Here is an 18,526-nt window from a genome sequence, read left to right as displayed (position 1 = left end):
GGCGAGGATGCCGTGAAAACATGTGTCGGATTCTTCCAACATCCTCAATGTAATTCCCATGTTCTTGACTGTGTTTGCGAATATCAGATTTAAGCCGCTTCCTCCATCCATGAATACTTTGCTCATATTGTATCCTCCTACTTGTGCCTCAACTACCAAAGCAGCGTGTCCTGGTTTTGGGATTGTCATCGGGTGATCCGCTCTGCTGAACAGGATACTCTGAGACGACCAATCAACATACTCTGGAACGTTTGCCATGGTACTTTCTGCCAGGTTGATTTCTTGAGTCAGCTTCTTCATCTCTCTTCTTGAAACACCAGTTTTGTGAATCATGCTCATTTGTCCTCATGGAGGAGGGAAAGACTCGCTAGGGTTGCGAGGCTGAACTTGCTGAACTTGGTGCCGAGGTGGTGGAGGTGGCGGTGGTTGACTTGGCTGCTGCTGCTGCTGAATAAACTTCTGCATCTTGATGAACTGCCGACAATCCGTGAGTACGTGACTTGACTTCGTATGGTTGTCTTTAGAGTCGACATAAGCGTGCAGGTAACAGGGAGCATTCAGCTGTTCAGCAAAAGGGAGTTCTGGGACCCTTGAAGGTCGTGATTTGTAATTACTGCGGTTCCTGCGGTTGCTGTCCTGTGACTCCTGTCGATCATCTCGCCTGTCATCGTATCGATCATCTCGTCGATCGGAATATCCTGTAGCTACCATGTTGGTATCATCGTATCCACACTCTTTCCTTCTCTTGCGACGGTCTCTTCGATTACCCGAATCGTGCCTCGGCTGATCATCGTCTTCATCGTCACCGCGTGGTCGAGGTTTTCGTACATTATCTTCGCCATCAGCCCAACTATTGGCGATCTCCATCAGTTTGGTTATGGTCTTTGGCTTTTTGCGTCCAAGCTCCTCTATGTAAGATTGATAACGCGTGAAGCACACGTCCGTTGGGAACCCCAAGAGGAAGGTGTGATGCGTACAGCAGCAAGTTTTCCCTCAGTAAGAAACCAAGGTTATTGAACCAGTAGGAGTCAAGGGCCGGAGTGTAGAGCGGCGCAACACCTGGGATTCCGGCGCCAAAGTGGAACCTGCACAACACAATCAAAATACTTTGCCCCAACTTAACAGTGAGGTTGTCAATCTCACCGGCTTGATGTAAACAAAGGATTAAATGTATAGTATGGAAGATGATGTTTGTTTGCGAAGAACAGTAAAGAACAAGTATTACAGTAGATTGTATTCAGATGTAAAGAATGGACTGGGGTCCACAGTTCACTAGTGGTGTCTCTCCGATAAGAAATAGCATGTTGGGTGAACAAATTACAGTTGAGCAATTGACAAATAGAGAGGGCATAACAATGCACATACATATCACGATGACTACTATGAGATTTAATCAGTGGCATTACGACAAAGTACATAGACCGCTATCCAGCATGCATCTATGCCTAAAAAGTCCACCTTCGGGTTAGCATCCGCACCCCTTCTAGTATTAAGTTGCAAACAACAGACAATTGCATTAAGTATGGTGCGTAATGTAATCAACACAAATATCCTTAGACAAAGCATTGATGTTTTATCCCTAGTGGCAATAGCACATCCACAACCTTAGAACTTTCCGTCACTCGTCCTGCATTCAATGGAGGCATGAACCCACTATCGAGCATAAATACTCCCTCTTGGAGTTACAAGTATCAACTTGGCCAAAGCCTCTACTAGCAACGGAGAGCATGCAAGAACATAAACAACACATATGTGATAGATTGATAATCAACTTGACATAGTATTCCATATTCATCGGATCCCAACAAACACAACATGTAGCATTACAAATAGATGATCTGGATCATGATAGGCAGCTCACAAGATCTAACATGATAGCACAAGAGGAGAAGACAACCATCTAGCTACTGCTATGGACCCATAGTCCAAGGATGAACTACTCACACATCAGTCCGGAGGCGATCATGGTGATGAAGAGTCCTCCGGGACATGATTCCCCTCTCCGGTAGGGTGCCGGAGGCGATCTCCTGAATCCCCCGAGATGGGATTGGCGGCGGCGGCGTCTCTGGAAGGTTTTCCGTATCGTGGCTCTCGGTACAGGGGTTTTCGCGACGAAGGCTATAAGTAGGTGGAAGGGCAGCGTCGGTGGAGGCACGAGGGCCCCACAGGGTGCCGGAGGCGATCTCCTGAATCCCCCGAGATGGGATTGGCGGCGGCGGCGTCTCTGGAAGGTTTTCCGTATCGTGGCTCTCGGTACAGGGGTTTTTGCGATGAAGGCTATAAGTAGGCGGAAGGGCAGCGTCGGTGGAGGCACGAGGGCCCCACACCATAGGGCGGCGCGGGCCCCACCCAGGCCGCGCGGCCCTGTGGTGTCGGCGCCTCGTCGCCCCACTTCGTAACCCTTTCGGTCTTCTGGAAGCTCCGTGGAAAAATAAGACCCCGGGCGTTGATTTCGTCCAATTCCGAGAATATTTCCTTTGTAGGATTTCTGAAACCAAAAACAGCAGAAAACAACAACTGGCTCTTCGGCATCTCGTCAATAGGTTAGTGCCGGAAAATGCATAATAATGACATAAAGTGTGTATAAAACATGTGAGCATCATGCATGGGAACATAAGAAATTATAGATACGTTTGAGATGTATCAAAGATTCACGCCGGATACCATCACTAAAGGCTTCGATTGCTCTGTCAATAAAGACGTCTTCGGTAGCGTTCAGGAGCTTGGTAAACCTCCCAATGTATGCGCGCATCGACTCCTTGGGCTTCTATTGGCAGTGACGTAGTTCCTCAATTCCGACTGACCTTTTATACGTAGCCTGGATTTTTTTTACGAAAGCATCCACCAGCTCGTCCCATGATTTGATGGATCCCTTCGACAAACCTCTTAGCCATGTTCGTGCTGAATCCTTCAAGTAAAGCTGCATGCACTGCATTACTGCTATTTGATTCCCCTTGTGTAAGATTACGGTCTGCAGATAATCATCTATCCAGAACCTCGGCTCCTGGTGCCCATCATACTTGGCGGCGTCAGTACGAGTCGGCTTAAATCTTTTGGGTGGCATTGTCCCGCGGATCTTCTAACTTAAACAATCGGCTCCTCTCATCTCGCTGTCGTACTCCTGGCTTTCTTCGGAACCATCACTGTCATAATCTTCCCTTGCTGCTCGTCGTCGCCTTGCTCTGTCGATCCTGCTCTGAGTGATTTCATCTCGAGCGTCCCTCGAACGGTGTCTTGAGCCGCTGGCTTGGAGTGCAGATTTTTCTTTTCGCAGAACTAGGTTATTCCCAAGGATTGCGAGGCTTTCCAAGGCGCCTCGATGAGCTTGGGCCATGGGGACTGATGCGTGCAGTTGACACACGTCCGTTGGGAACCCCAAGAGGAAGGTGTGATGCAGACAGTAGCAAGTTTTCCCTCAGAAAGAAACCAAGGTTTATCGAACCAGGAGGAGCCAAGAAGCACGTTGAAGGTTGATGGTGGCGGAATGTAATGCGGCACAACACCAGGGATTCCGGCGCCAACGTGGAACCCTGCACAACACAACCAAAGTACTTTGCCCCAACGAAACAGATGAGGTTGTCAATCTCACCGGCTTGTCAGTAACAAAGGGTTAACCGTATTGTGTGGAAGATGATTGTTTGCGTAGAAAACAAGTAAAACAAGTATTGCGATGAGATTGTATGCGATGTAAAGAATAGGATCGGGGTCCACAGCTCACTAGAGGTGTCTCTCCCATAAGATAAAAGCATGTTGGGTGAACAAATTACAGTCGGGCAATTGACAAATAGAGAGGGCATAACAATGCACATACATGACATGATAAATATAGTGAGATTTAATTGGGCATTACGACAAAGTACATAGATCGCTATCCAAGCATGCATCTATGCCTAAAAAGTCCACCTTCGGGTTATCATCCGAACCCCTTCCAAGTATTAAGTTGCAAAATAACGGACAATTGCATTAAGTATGGTGCGTAATGTAATCAATAACTACATCCTTAGACATAGCATCAATGTTTTATCCCTAGTGGCAACAAGCACATCCACAACCTTAGAACTTTCCGTCACCGTCCTGCATTTAATGGAGGCATGAACCCACTATCGAGCATAAATACTCCCTCTTGGAGTTAAGAGCAAAAACTTGGCCGAGCCTCTACTAATAACGGAGAGCATGCAAGATCATAAACAACACATAGGTAATAACTTGATAATTAACATAACATAGTATTCTCTATCCATCGGATCCCGACAAACACAACATATAGTATTACGGATAGATGATCTTGATCATGTTAGGCAGCTCACAAGATCCGACAATGAAGCACAATGAGGAGAAGACAACCATCTATCTACCGCTATGGACCCATAGTCCAGGGGTGAACTACTCACTCATCACTCCGGAGGCGACCATGGCGGTGAAGAGTCCTCCGGGAGATGAATCCCCTCTCCGGCAGAGTGCCGGAGGAGATCTCCGTAATCCCCCGAGATGGGATTGGCGGCGGCGGCGTCTCGACAAGGTTTTCCGTATCGTGGCTCTCGGTACTGGGGGTTTCGGGACGAAGGCTATTTGTAGGCGGAAGGGCAGGTAAAGAGGCGGCACGAGGGGCCCACACCACAGGCCGGCGCGGCCAGGGCCTGGGCCGCGTCGCCCTGGTGTCTGGCCACCTCGTGGCCCCACTTCGACTCTCCTTCGGTCTTCTGGAAGCTTCGTGGCAAAATAGGACCCTGGGCGTTGATTTCGTCCAATTCCGAGAATATTTCTTTACTAGGATTTCTGAAACCAAAAACAGGAGAAAACAACAACTGGCTCTTCGGCATCTCGTTAATAGGTTAGTGCCGGAAAATGCATAAATACGACATATAATGTGTATAAAACATGTAGATATCATCAATAATGTAGCATGGAACATAAGAAATTATCGACACGTCGGAGACGTATCAGCATCCCCAAGCTTAGTTTTGCTCGTCCCGAGCAGGTAAAACGATAACAAAGATAATTTCTGGAGTGACATGCCATCATAACCTTGATCATACTATTTGTAAACATATGTAATGAATGCAGCGATCAAAACAATGGTAATGACATGAGTAAACAAATGAATCATAAAGCAAAGACTTTTCATGAATAGTACTTCAAGACAAGCATCAATAAGTCTTGCATAAGAGTTAACTCATAGAGCAATAAATCAAAGTAAAGGTATTGAAGCAACACAAAGGAAGATTAAGTTTCAGCGGTTGCTTTCAACTTATAACATGTATATCTCATGGATAATTGTCAACATAGAGTAATATAATAAGTGCATTATGCAAGTATGTAGGAATCAATGCACAGTTCACACAAGTGTTTGCTTCTTGAGGTGGAGAGAAATAGGTGAACTGACTCAACATAAAAGTAAAAAGAATGGTCCTTCAAAGAGGAAAGCATCAATTGCTATATTTGTGCTAGAGCTTTTATTTTGAAAGCATGAAACAATTTTGTCAACGGTAGTAATAAAGCATATGAGTTATGTAAATTATATCTTACAAGTTGCAAGCCTCATGCATAGTATACTAATAGTGCCCGCACCTTGTCCTAATTAGCTTGGACTACCGGATCATCGCAATACACATGTTTTAACCAAGTGTCACAATGGGGTACCTCCATGCCGCATGTACAAAGGTCTAAGGAGAAAGCCCGCATTTTGGATTTCTCGCTTTTGATTATTCTCAACTTAGACATCCATACCGGGACAACATGGACAACGAGATAATGGACTCCTCTTTAATGCATAAGCATGTGGCAACAATTAGTGTTCTCATATGAGATTGAGGATATATGTCCAAAACTGAAACTTCCACCATGAATCATGGCTTTAGTTTGCGGCCCAATGTTCTTCTCTAACAATATGTATGCTCCAACCATTAAGGTGGTAGATCTCTCTTATTTCAGACAAGACGGACATGCATAGCAACTCAGATGATATTCAACAAAGAATAGTTGATGGCGTCCCCAGAAACATGGTTATCGCACAACAAGCAACTTAATAAGAGATAAAGTGCATAAGTACATATTCAATACCACAATAGTTTTAAAGCTATTTGTCCCATGAGCTATATATTGCAAATGCGAATGATGGAATTTTAAAGGTAGCACTCAAGCAATTTACTTTGGAATGGCGGAGAAATACCATGTAGTAGGTAGGTATGGTGGACACAAATGGCATAGTGGTTGGCTCAAGGATTTTGGATGCATGAGAAGTATTCCCTCTCGATACAAGGTTTAGGCTAGCATGGTTATTTGAAACAAACACAAGGATGAACGGTGCAGCAAAACTCACATAAAAGACATATTTTAAACATTATAAGACTCTACACCGTCTTCCTTGTTGTTCAAAACTCAATACTAGATATTATCTAGACTTTAGAGAGACCAAATATGCAAACCAAATTAGCAAGCTCTATGTATTTCTTCATTAATGGGTGCAAAGTATATGATGTAAGAGCTTAAACATGAGCACAACAATTGCCAAGTATCAAATTATTCAAGACATTTTAGAATTACTACATGTAGCATTTCCCGATTCCAACCATATAACAATTTAACGAAGAAGATTCAACCTTCGCCATGAATACTATGAGTAAAGCCTAAGGACATATTTGTCCATATGCAACAGCGGAGCGTGTCTCTCTCCCATACAGTGAATGCTAGGATCCATTTATTCAAACAAAAACAAAAACAAACCGACGCTCCAAGCAAAGCACATAAGATGTGACGGAATAAAAATATAGTTTCAGGGGAGGAACCTGATAATGTTGTCGATGAAGAAGGGGATGCCCGGCATCCCCAAGCTTAGACGCTTGAGTCTTCTTAAAATATGCAGGGGTGAACCACCGGGGCATCCCCAAGCTTAGAGCTTTCACTCTCCTTGATCATATTGCATCATACTTCTCTCTTGATCCTTGAAAACTTCCTCCACACCAAACTCGAAACAACTCATTAGAGGGTTAGTGGACAATAAAAATTAACATGTTCAGAGGTGACACAATCATTCTTAACACTTCTGGACATTGCATAAAGCTACTGGACATTAATGGATCAAAGAAATTCATCCAACATAGCAAAAGAGGCAATGCGAAATAAAAGGCAGAATCTGTCAAAACAGAACAGATCCGTAAAGATGGATTTTATTGAAGCACCAGACTTGCTCAAATGAAAATGCCCAAATTGAATGAAAGTTGCGTACATATCTCGAGGATCACGCACGTAAATTGGCTTAATTTTCTGAGCTACCTACAGGGAGGCAGGTCGAAATTCGTGACAAGCAAAGAAATCTGAAACTGCTCAGTAATCCAAATCTAGTATTCACTTTACTATCAAAGACTTTACTTGGCACAACAAAACACAAAACTAAGATAAGGAGAGGTTGCTACAGTAGTAAACAACTTCCAAGACTCAAATATAAAACAAAAATACTGTAGTAAAAACATGGGTTGTCTCCCATAAGCGCTTTTCTTTAACGCCTTTCAGCTAGGCGCAGAAAGTGTGTATCAAGTATTATCAAGAGATGAAGTATCAACATCATAATTTGGGTGTTGGGAGTTTTCTCAACCATGCATAGTATGCTGGATACATAAGTTTCAGCGGCTCCCTTTTCATTAGTCTTGGGCCTGCTGCTCTCATCAAACAAATTTTCAGGAACAAGCCAAGCATAATTATTTTCTAGAGCTTCATGCATTGCTAGGAGCTTACATGGTATTGGTGCCTTAATCTCCCCACCATCATTAGCATTATCAATGTATTTTATTCTATACATATCCATTTTTTCAAGTGTTCTTTTAAATTCGGTATAAAAGCCAAGCCTCTTATGCTTAATAAAAACTTTTCTAGCTTCTATAGCTATATCTTCAAATTCTCGCACTAAGACTTTTAGAACAAAATCTCTCTTCTCTCCCCGCTCCATATCAGAAAGTGTAAGAAACATGTGTTGTATCATGGGGTTGAGACTAATAAATCTAGCTTCCATCATGCGTACCAAACAAACAGAGGCATCTTCATAAGTAGGGACAGCTTTTGCAAGTGGTATATCTTTAAGATCTTCATGCATACTAACATGGGTGAAAAATTCTTCTATATTATCTCTTCCAATTATAGACCCTTGTCCCACAGGTATATCTTTTACAGTAAAATTAAAATGAAACATGTTGAAATAAGTAAAGCAAATGCAAGTAACTAATTTTTTTTTGTGTTTTTGATATAGCAAACAAGATAGTAAATAAAGTAAAGCTAGCAACTAATTTTTTTGTGTTTTGATATAATGCAGCAAACAAAGTAGTAAATAAAATAAAGCAAGACAAAAACAAAGTAAAGAGATTGGGAAGTGGAGACTCCCCTTGCAGCCGTGTCTTGATCTCCCCGACAACGGCGCCGTAAAACAGTCTTGATGCGTGCAGTTGACACACGTCCGTTGGGAACCCCAAGAGGAAGGTGTGATGCGTACAGTAGCAAGTTTTCCCTCAGAAAGAAACCAAGGTTTATCGAACCAGGAGGAGCCAAGAAGCACGTTGAAGGTTGATGGTGGCGGAATGTAATGCGGCGCAACACCAGGGATTCCGGCGCCAACGTGGAACCTGCACAACACAACCAAAGTACTTTGCCCCAACGAAACGAAGTGAGGTTGTCAATCTCACCGGCTTGCCGTAACAAAGGGTTAACCGTATTGTGTGGAAGATGATTGTTTGCGTAAAAACAAGAAAACAAGTATTGCAGTAGATTGTATGCGATGTAAAGAATAGGACCGGGGTCCACAGTTCACTAGAGGTGTCTCTCCCATAAGATAAAAGCATGTTGGGTGAACAAATTACAGTCGGGCAATTGACAAATAGAGAGGACATAACAATGCACATACATGACATGATAAATATAGTGAGATTTAATTGGGCATTACGACAAAGTACATAGATCGCTATCCAGCATGCATCTATGCCTAAAAAGTCCACCTTCAGGTTATCATCCGAACCCCTTCCATTATTAAGTTGCAAAACAACAGTACAATTGCATTAAGTATGGTGCGTAATGTAATCAATAACTACATCCTTAGACATAGCATCAATGTTTTATCCCTAGTGGCAACAACACATCCACAACCTTAGAACTTTCCGTCACTCGTTCCGGATTTAATGGAGGCATGAACCCACTATCGAGCATAAATACTCCTCTTGGAGTTAAGAGCAAAAACTTGGCAGAGCCTCTACTAATAACGGAGAGCATGCAAGATCATAAACAACACATAGGTAATAACTTGATAATTAACATAACATAGTATTCTATATCCATCGGATCCCGACAAACACAACATATAGTATTACAGATAGATGATCTTGATCATGTTAGGCAGCTCACAAGATCCGACAATGAAGCACAATGAGGAGAAGACAACCATCTAGCTACCGCTATGGACCCATAGTCCAGTGGGTGAACTACTCACTCATCACTCTCGGAGGCGACCATGGCGGTGAAGAGTCCTCCGGGAGATGAATCCCCTCTCCGGCAGAGGTGCCGGAGGAGATCTCCGTAATCCCCCGAGATGGGATTGGCGGCGGCGGCGTCTCGCAAGGTTTTCCGTATCGTGGCTCTCGATGCATCGGGGGTTTCGCGACGAAGGCTATTTGTAGGCGGAAGGGCAGGTAAAGAGGCGGCACGAGGGGCCCACACCACAGGCCGGCGCGGCCAGGGCCTGGGCCGCGCCGCCCTGGTGTCTGGCCACCTCGTGGCCCCACTTCGACTCTCCTTCGGACTTCTGGAAGCTTCGTGGCAAAATAGGACCCTGGGCGTTGATTTCGTCCAATTCCGAGAATATTTCTTTACTAGGATTTCTGAAACCAAAAACAGCAGAAAACGAAGCAATCGGCTCTTCGACATCTCGTTAATAGGTTAGTGCCAGAAAATGCATAAATACGACATATAATGTGTATAAAACATGTAGATATCATCAATAATGTAGCATGGAACATAAGAAATTATCGATACGTCGGAGACGTATCAGGGACTTCAGGTGCTGGCTGCTGGTTAATGAAATACGCCGCGAGGTTCGCGGTTGCCCCTTTGATGGTCTTCGGCCTCAGCATACCCGCAGTGTCTGTGGTCATGAAATATTTGGACAAATTTGACGTTATTTCTCTTGCATCATTTTCTGAGAGCTTGGATAACCTTGAACGATGCCTCCCTACGTCGTGACTGCTTCGAGAGGCGCTTCCGTGCGAAGCCCTACGGCGTTCGCTAGACTGATCTGCTGCGAGTATGCAACGATTGAGGGTAGCTTGCTCACTTGACAATCGCTCCCGATTCTTCTCCAAGATCCTTGGGTACGCATTGAGAGTACCAACCGAAGTCCCGGCGGGAAGTGGCGTGTTGCTTGTTATGGCATCCCGAGCCGCTGCCCACTCTTTCTCCGCGATGGTGTAATCGCTATCATCGTTACTAGCGCTATTTTCAGAGTTACACCGTCTGCCGGAGCGGGTGGTGTGATTTCCTTCTTCTCCTCCATTCCCCGCGTTTCCTGCGTTGAGGGTAGCATAAACTTGGTGACGCGCTGTCCTCCAGGTAGTCGTCATGACAGTGATGTCGATACTTTCATCTCCCGATGAATATATGGCGCTGCAGATGAACGGTGTGTCGCTCGACCCCAATCCGTGCCTGGTGTCGCAGTTTAAGCAGTAATACGAAGTCATATCGGATGACATGGAGTTATCGGATCCAACTGACATCAAGGACATCGACCGAGGGGTCGTCGGTGGAGACGAGTTCGTTGAGTCCGTTAAACCAGCCGACAGATCGATCGACGATGACGCGATTGATCCTGCAGTCGATGGTTTCCTTGCTGATCTGGGGACAAACGGCTCGATCAGCCGAAGGACCCCTTCCGTGTTAACGTTGCAATGAACACTTCCGAACGTCATGCCCAAGTTTCCTTGCAGATCTGAAAAGGTCGAACGGGACGAATCGCTGTGCGGGGTGAACTCGAAGGAGCCGAATCGAATCAAACCCCTGAGCTTGGCGAAGAAGGTGCTGGCGGTGATGCTGGCGGTGTTGACGAAGCTGCCGATGATATGAACAAATCTGCCGACGATGGATCTTGTGCCAACAGGGTTCCCACAGACGGCGCCAATTGTCGAGGGTACTCCTCGGCAATACCCTCCGTAAGGGGCTTAGGGTAGATGGAATCCTGTAGGCTGACAGGAGACATCGGTTATCAAACAAGCGGGGAGAGCGATTTACCCAGGTTCGGGGCCCTCGATGAGGTAAAACCCTTACGTCCTACATGTCTGATCTTGATTATAAAAATACCGGGTTACAATGGGGTGCCGAAGGTTTCGGCTGTGATCTCGTCGAGAGTCTAAGTTCTGCGGGGACCTAGCTCTAGACTTGTGGTGGCTATGATTGCTAAGATTGCGTGTGTCCTCGGCAGCCTCTCTCCTGGCCCTTATATTGGGAGCCAGGTCTCGAGAGATCTGTCCGGGTACGACTAGGTTACAAAGGGTCCTAGCTCTAAGCTTTCCTTGTATTTTTCGTCTCTTGTCTTGTTCTTCAAGGATTCTTCTTCGGCACCGACGTAGCGGCCCACCTTGCCATCGAGTGCCTTCATGGACCCCTGGTTGGGCCATAGTAGATAGCGCAATATCAGTTACCCGAAGGGTAATGCCCACATCACCAGGGGTGGTGGTTCTCGGGTCTGGGTGAAAACTTTGCAGGTCTTCTGTCTCTGTCGACGACGATGACGCATTCTTGCGCCATTCACCTTCTTGGAGGCGTCGCCGCAAGACCCCCCTCCCTTTGGTTCCTCAAGCTTTGCTAGGTGGCCGGCCCGTCGTTGAGTTCCCCCTTGGGTTGCAGTCTTGGTGCGGTGGGGGTTTGTTGGTGTGGACACGATCGTGATTGCTCAAGTGCAACAGAAGACAACCTGTGGTTGGGTGGTTAGGAGGGCAGTGTACCAAAGTTCAAATCGCAGGTTTGACACTTTGGTGTCTCATTAAAGGCGGAATATTCTTCAGTGGGAGGCAACGTTCCCTTCGACAGCGAGACGTGTGTGGTGACTTCGTCAATCTCAAGACCCGTCGGATGAAATTTCTTGGACGCAATTTCTTGGAGGTGCTAATAGGGTAGGGTGTGCGTGCGTTTATAGGGGTAAGTGTAGCTGCGTATATAGTAAGGCGTTTCATAAAAATAACCTTGCGTATTAATTTTCTTTCGATATTTATCAAATCTGTAACCTCGTGTTGGCAGTGAAAACCCATCTCATCTCCTCCACGACGAGACGACTTGTCCTCACCCACCATAGAGACCGGTACAGTTCCTCAATCTCCCTTCTCCCCTCTCCCATTCTTTGACCTACCCAAGCTCGGATCCCACCGAATGCGGCTCTAAAACCTCTCTCCTCTGCTCTACAACCGCCGTAGGCGTGCCGCACAGCCGCCGCCCCACCCCTCCGCGCGCGCGTCGCCGTTCCCGGTCCACCTCACCGTGTCGCTGCTGTCAGCACCGCGTCCGCGATCTCGGAACGTCGGTTTTTGAGGTATGAGCTTCTACTCATCCAGTAATTGCTGAAGCCCGAACTAAATCCACGAATTTTGGTTGTTGACCAGGCGCGGTACCTAGATCCGCACTCCCTTGGGTCCAGAGGTGCTGGCGGAGATGGCGAGGGTGGAAACCGCGTGCGCTGTTCTTGCGGTGGCTCTGTTGGCGTGTCTGCTGGGGGCTGCAGCTGATGGCTCCGATCACAGGTACAAGGAGGGAGATCGTGTCCCGCTTTACGCCAACAAGGTCGGACCTTTCCACAATCCAAGGTATAGCAACAATTCTCTCGCCAAGCGATGCAAAGCTATTGCTGTTCATGTCTGGGTACACTGTCTGTCTAGAGATGCGGGAGTAAGGCCTTGGTTTGCTGTTGTGCCAGCAGCTACGGTCAAGTTATAGTAGGATTACTGCTCAATTAACGCTAAGAGCATTTCCAGTGCGCGGATGAGTAGATATGAGCAGGCAAGTATGCAATTGTGGGTTCGTCCATGCTAGGAGGTGAGCAAGAGTAGTTAGCGTCAGTTCTTATAATTGTAATTTCACCTCAAATTCTACGACTACATAGTATGGATATCCCAAGTCATAGGAGGAACGAGTTCTCTCCTCTCTGCGTGCAACAGTGCCTTGTGAACTTTGGCAATTTCACAGTTCAAGTATTACCTCAACCATCTCATGTTAGTAAATAGTAGCTTGTTAAGATTGGATTGCTTTTCTGTTAGGCCATGATCAGGATAATTGAGTTACTCTTTTTGTTTTGCAGTGAGACATACCGGTACTATGATCTACCCTTTTGTGCACCAGGTTTGTAATTGTTTTAATGCCACATGCCTTCTGCTGTTACTTGGCTTCTATAGCAGTCTCTTTGGTTGGTTATTGCCCAAGTCATTTTTCTTTGTTATTAACTGCTGTCTGGTCTGTAACAGATCACCCCAAGGACAAAAAGGAGGCTCTTGGGGAGGTTCTAAATGGTGATCGGTTGGTTGATGCACCATATGAGTTAAACTTCAACGAAGACAAGAACTCCAAGACTCTCTGCCAGAAAAAATTGTCTAAGGAGCAAGTCGCCAAGCTCCGGGATGCAGTTGCCAAGGATTACTACTTCCAGATGTACTATGATGATCTGCCATTATGGGGATTCCTTGGTAAACTGGAGAAGGACAAGGAGCAGGGGGGTGGAAAGTACCTTCTGTTTAAGCACATCCACTTTGACATCATGTACAACAATGACCGTGTCATAGAAATCAATGTCCAGACAGACCCGAATGTGGCTGTAGATATCACAGAGGACAAGGAAGTGCAGGTGGACTTCTCCTATTCAGTAACATGGAAAAAGACAGATATTCCTTTTGAGAAAAGAATGGAGAAGTACTCTAAGTCTTCCTCTATGCCACAGCATCTGGAGATCCATTGGTTTTCCATAATTAACTCATGTGTAACGGTACTTCTCTTGACTGGCTTTCTGGCAACAATCCTGATGCGTGTGCTCAAGAACGATTTCATCAAGTAAGATCTAAATCATTGCATCACATTCTCATCACATGGTTTGTAGCTTTACTAAATGCAGTCTTAATCCCCCTTTTTTGCTGAAGGTATTCTCATGAAGACGAGTCCCTTGAAGACCAAGAAGAGACTGGATGGAAATATATACACGGTGACGCTCTTCCGTTTCCCGGAGCAAAAATCTCTGTTTGCTGCAATCATTGGATCTGGATCTCAGCTTCTTGCCCTGTAAGAACTTCCTCGATTCAGTTTATGTTATGATCCAAACTATGTTTTAATGATCCTAATAGCAACTTACAAATGCTTCTCTTTCGATAGTGCAATTTTCATCTTCCTCCTCGCAATTGTTGGGGTCTTCTACCCATACAACAGAGGAGCCCTTTTCACTGCCCTTGTTGTCATCTATGCTCTTACATCTGGTATTGCTGGATACACAGCAACTTCCTTCTATCTTCAGCTCGAGGGAACAAACTGGGTAAGGCATGCATTAGTGGTTGGTTTCTTCAATTCTTTGCTGCTTTATTTGACAACTTCTGCTGTAATGTTTTCAGGTGAGGAATCTGATATTGACTGGCTGCTTGTTCTGTGGACCTCTTTTCCTGACATTCTCCTTCCTTAACACTGTTGCTATAGCATATAGTGCTACAGCAGCTTTGCCTTTCGGTACTATCATTGTCATTATTCTCATCTGGGCACTTGTAACCTCTCCTCTCCTAGTGCTGGGTGGTATAGCTGGGAAAAATAGCAATACAGAATTCCAAGCTCCTTGCCGCACAACCAAGTATCCTAGGGAAATCCCTCAGCTACCCTGGTATCGAAGCACCATTCCCCAGATGGCAATGGCAGGGTTCCTCCCTTTCAGTGCTATCTACATCGAGCTATACTACATATTTGCCAGCATCTGGGGGCACAAGATATACACCATCTACAGCATCCTCTTCATTGTGTTCATTATCCTCATCATCGTCACAGCGTTTGTCACAGTGGCACTCACTTACTTCCAGCTTGCAGTTGAGGATCACAAGTGGTGGTGGAGGTCAGTGTTCAGGACATCGATTCATCTTGTTTGTTAATGTTTATTCTTCATGCTTACTTGGTTACTTATTTGTTGTGCTTGTACAAGAAAAATGAATCAAAACCAAAATAAAACCTGTAAGGAAACATGTAGCTCATCATTTACTAAGTAGATGGCATGCTAGATCAGTACTATGCTATATCCAACATAAGTAGTTTGATTGAAAGTTATCTGTTTCAGTTTGTACATAATGCATTACAGTGCAAGATAAACACTTGCTCTTCTAGGAAATTTGAACTTGAAGCTCCAGAATATGAGAGACACTTCAGGAGAAGCCTCATCATCTATATTCCGCATGTTATGTTTTTTGTTCATCCTGCTGCAGTTGAAGGTGGTAATATATCCTTTAAAGTAGTAGTATCCTAAAAGTTTTTTTTTTTTTTTTTTTGCTTCTGTTTGCAGATCTGTCCTTTGTGGAGGCTCCACTGGTATTTTCATCTTCTTCTACTGCATCTACTACTACCATGCCCGGTCAGACATGTCAGGCTTCATGCAAACATCCTTCTTCTTCGGCTACATGACCTGTGTCTGCTACGGTTTCTTCCTCATGCTGGGAACTGTTGGTTTCCGTGCATCACTGGTATTTGTGCGACACATTTACCGTTCCATCAAGTGCGAGTAACCAAGACTGCAGTGGTGTGACGTCAGTCATGGATATCAGTAGGGAAGCTCAAGAGAAGCAAACCGGCAGATTGCTCTCGGGATATTGCTTCTGAATTTTGTGTCCAAGCAAGTTGCGTGTCCTGAACGTGTACCTCCTCACTCACAATATTATCTTGGAGTTCCACCAAGGAATGATGATATAGTGTGTAGAGGACTGATACTAGAGCCGGCACTATAGTGATACGTTTGTAGCTGTATCTTCTGTTGTTGAGTCTAATATGAGTATGACCCTTTCATTTGTTCCTGAATCCTGTGTTTGCTCAGTCGCTTGCTAGAAATGTGTCTTACCTGGTGGAGAAAATAGTACAATCGTTTGTGAAAACATACAAAAATACCTGAAAATTGTGCAAGAACAGTTTGGCACAGGTTTTGAATGCGGCGTTTTGGGTCCTGGGTGCGTGTGCTCCCTTTATTTGAAATGCATTCTAACATATTTGAAAATGTCAAAAAAATTGAAAACCAAATGTCTACTGTCTAGTGTATATGTCCACATCGTACATGCTCACAAGTTGTTTCAGCGAAATTCGCCTTTTTGCAGCCCATGTAAAAAAGAAAAAATCTGGTGCTAAAATAAGGGATTTTTCATGACATTTTTTTAACAGTGCCATAAAAATGTCGGTTTTCAGGGAAACATTATGTGTGCACATAGAACATGGTTATATACATGCGAAAACCTTTTCCTAAATGTTTTAACATTTAGAAATTTAATTTTTTTGGATAAAGGAAGCATATGCACCATAGAAGAAAAGTGCATTTCCCACAGGTTTTCATTTATAAATTCTAGATGTAAAAAGACAAGAAAAAATCATAATTTAGCAAAAGTGATCATGTTTGTGTAAAGTTTAATTTTTTTTTTTTTTTTTTTGAGAATGTGTAAAGTTTAATGGCCTTGGATTGTGGGGATGTCGCACCAACGAAATGGTTTTTATTTCAAAGGCGAAGAAGGCTTGTAGCTATTCTTATCCTCTACCCAAAGTTAACAGAGAAGGAAGGAAAATGGGTTAAAGTAAACAGTTAGCCTTGAGAAGTAAATGGGCTCAAGTCCTCATATCTGGACAACCTTTCTCTTTCAATTCCCCTACCAGTCTTCCTCTTCAAATATAGTGGGCCACGTTTGTATAGATTCATGTGTATCTATATGATAAAACACGTCTATATGGGCATATATGTGGACAAATCTTCAACAAGTAACTTCGGATAAAGGTAGTACTAAGTGAGGATGCTACTTGTTGGGATCGTTTTGTCTCTTCGAATATAACAAGAATTCAAATGACTACATTTTCTCAGGTGCCATGGGGTTGGTTAAAGTGGAATGTACCACTGCTTGGGAGTGGGTTTGGACAACTGTTATGGTTGATGTGAATATCACCAATACAGCTCCAGAAACAATTATGAGTGGCAAGGAAAAGGTACTAATTTGCTTGTGTTAATTTGTTTGCTTGTGTTAATTTGTTACTTGTTTATTTTAACTGTTTATTTGTGTTAATTATTTTATTGTGTTAACTATTTGATTGCTCGAATTTTCGGAGCCTCATAAATGCAGTTAAAATGGAGTTCACAGATGCAGAAAACAAGTTCTGTGTTAGGCATTTGCATCAAAATTATCAGAAGGTTGGACACAAAGGAGAAGTGTTGAAGAATCACTTGTGGGCCATAGCAAGATCTACTACCATTGTCAAGTGGCAGAAAAATTTGAACAAACTCCAAGCTGACTGTCTGCTACTTATGCTCGGATAGAACTTCTAACCAACATATGGATCAAGACATTTTTCAGTGATTTTTGCAAATGTGACATGCTACTGAATGACCATTGTGAAGTGTTCAATAGGTACTTGTTCTTGTTGTTGATCCATGTGTTCATTACTACCTTATGTTAATTCTCCGAATGCAAATTCTCAATGTCTATTCCTCTCTGTAATTGTAGCTATATATTAGAAGCTAGAGAAATGCCCATGCTTTCTATGCTTGAGAATGTGTTCTACGACTTGATGCACCGATCTGTCAGTAAGTAGAAAGAAGCTAAGACATGGTTAGAACTATTTTTCCAAATTTAAGGAAGAAACTAGACGAGCTAATTGGTGGAGCAAGAACCGCATAGTTATTTCTGATGGAGGAGGAGAATGCAAAGTTTCTTGCCATAGTTACTTCTCTGGCAGGAGAACCGCATCATGAATTCTTTGCTACTGCTAGTGCATTTCTATTTGGTGGCCATAGTTACTTATGTTGCACCAAAGAATTCATGATGGCTGGAGAACCGCATAGTGCATTTCTTGCTACTGCTAGGGATCCAATTTCACTGGCAGGGAGTAGAGTGACAAATAGACACCAATAGGGGGGATTTCAGAGGAAGAGGCAGAGGAAGAAACACAGCCAGACAAATTGGAGCAAGAAGACCAGATGGTGTGGCAAATCTGCAAGCAAAAAAAGAATTGCACCATATGTTGCAAGCACATCGGGTATATCAGCAGGAGATGTTGCAGTCACAACTAGAGGATTGTTTTACTAGAAGAGGAAACTACAGAATAGGCCTAGGAAGTGCTTAGCATATGATGTTTGGTGATGAGCAGCTGCAAAGAGGACAACAAGGCCAAACTGTACTTCTAGCTTTGAATACAATGCAGAAAGCCCATTTCACAAAATTCTCATGTATGCAGGAATATCTAGTGGAGTTTGATTTTCATTAGGATATATACCACTTTCCATTTTATTCTCAAGTATGTTGCAAACTATGTTGCC

General features: G+C 44.1%; 1 pseudogene; it reads left to right on the top strand.

Moving 5' to 3' along the window:
* Nucleotides 1-12,275: 12,275 nt before the first annotated feature.
* LOC124687661 lies at nt 12,276-16,038 on the top strand (annotated as a pseudogene).
* Nucleotides 16,039-18,526: the final 2,488 nt, after the last annotated feature.

Source organism: Lolium rigidum, chromosome 1 (genome assembly GCF_022539505.1).
Source record: "Lolium rigidum isolate FL_2022 chromosome 1, APGP_CSIRO_Lrig_0.1, whole genome shotgun sequence".
Classification (NCBI taxonomy): domain Eukaryota; kingdom Viridiplantae; phylum Streptophyta; class Magnoliopsida; order Poales; family Poaceae; genus Lolium; species Lolium rigidum.
The sequence above is the reverse complement of the archived record's forward strand: the minus strand, read 5'-3'. Positions and strand labels throughout refer to the sequence as shown.